This window comes from Crocuta crocuta, unplaced genomic scaffold (assembly GCF_008692635.1).
Source record: "Crocuta crocuta isolate KB4526 unplaced genomic scaffold, BGI_CrCroc_1.0 scaffold847, whole genome shotgun sequence".
In the NCBI taxonomy this organism is placed as follows: Eukaryota; Metazoa; Chordata; class Mammalia; order Carnivora; family Hyaenidae; genus Crocuta; species Crocuta crocuta.
The window spans coordinates 208,592-210,195 of NW_027527836.1; the positions used below are offsets into that span (position 1 = coordinate 208,592).

At 38.8% G+C, this 1,604-nt stretch overlaps 1 pseudogene; it reads right to left on the reverse strand.

The window, feature by feature from the left end:
• Positions 1–251: 251 nt before the first annotated feature.
• Positions 252–351, reverse strand: LOC144243548 (U6 spliceosomal RNA; annotated as a pseudogene).
• Between the last annotated feature and the right edge of the window lie 1,253 nt (positions 352–1,604).

Below are 1,604 nucleotides of genomic sequence, written 5' to 3' on the forward strand. Positions count from 1 at the left end.
AGACATTTTGGATTGTCACAAAGCAGGGAGAATGTGTGCTGTTGGTATCTGGTGGTTAGAGGCTGAGGATGCTGCTAAATATCCCACGGTACACAAGATAGTCACCCGACAAAGAATAAATTGTTCCAAATGGTGCTGAAATTGAGAAACTCTCACATAGATCAATTCTTTTTTGTGTGTGAGTAACTATGCTACTTTCTATAATTCCTAACTTCTGTTTTGCTCTCAGATTTTAGGGACATCTTTTGTGATTCCAGTTGGCATTTATGGTTTGCTTTGTGCATCATCCTTGCACAGGGAGCATGCCAATCTTCTCTGCTTCATTCCAATTTTAGTATTGGTACTAAGTACAGCTATATTTGTATGGGTCTGTTCTGCTTTGATTCCTACATGATATATGAACTTAGAAATATTGACTCAGTTAAAATATCTTCATAATTACAGAACCTTAAGGGGGAGGAAGTCTAAGTGGCAAAACAAAAGCAAGTGTAGACATTTATTTGCTGTCCCTTACCTAGATTTTTTTTGTATCCCTGCACTGAAAATCTAATTTAGAGCTTCGAAACCAACAAAATACATTTAGATTTTTCAGCAGATGCACAAACTCTAAAGGGTTCTACATTCTTATCATTTCCTTTTGTGAATATTTTATATTTCTAGAAGGTTCTTTAACATAAATGCTGCCTAAACAAAGGGACAACTCCTTGAGGCAGGGAGGTTGTGCACCTTCACTGCAGATTGTGAACTATATGACTTACACATGGGATCACTGCATGTGAAGCCCCAAATCATTTCAAATGGTTTTTACTAACACGCACTAGGGGTGCCTGGGGTGGGGCTCAGTTGGTTAAGTGTTGGACTTCAGCTCAGGTCGTGATCTCACGGTTCATGAGTTTGAGCCCTGCGTCAGGCTCTGCTGACAGCTCGGAGCCTGGAACCTGCTTCAGATTCTGTGTCCCCTCTCTCTCTGTTCCTCCCCTACTCGCTCTCCATCTCTGTCAAAAATAAACATTAAAAAATAAAAAATAAAAACAGCTAACACGTAAAACATCAAACAAGTACTTACACTGCCTTATGAAAACTGCTGTACTGTAATAACAAAGTTTACATCTACTTATCAAAGAATGTGTATACATTTTGTACTTGAAAAAACTGTAAGATCTTTTTTCTTACTGATTCTCTAAAACGTGATTGTAGAAAAGCCTATTTTTTAAATTTATTTACGTGTATTTATTTATTTTGAGAGAGGCAGGGATAGCGTGTGTGAGGGAGGGATAGAGACAGAAGGAGAGAGAATCCCAAGCAAGCTCTGCATTGTCAGCACAGAGCCCAACGTGGGGCTCAAACTCATGAAACTGTGAGATCATGACCTGAGCTGAAACTGAGAGTTGGATGCTTAACTCACTGAGCCATCCAGGCACCCCAAAGTGCCTATTTTTAGGTGATAACTTTCCCACTCCTTCTTCATATAAAAATACTTTGAAATTGAGGAAAACCTACACACACACACACACACACACACACACATTAACCATTCCCTCATTCTCTTCCTCCCTCTTATTTTTCATTACATATACTAATTTATTTCCATAGAAGCAAATACT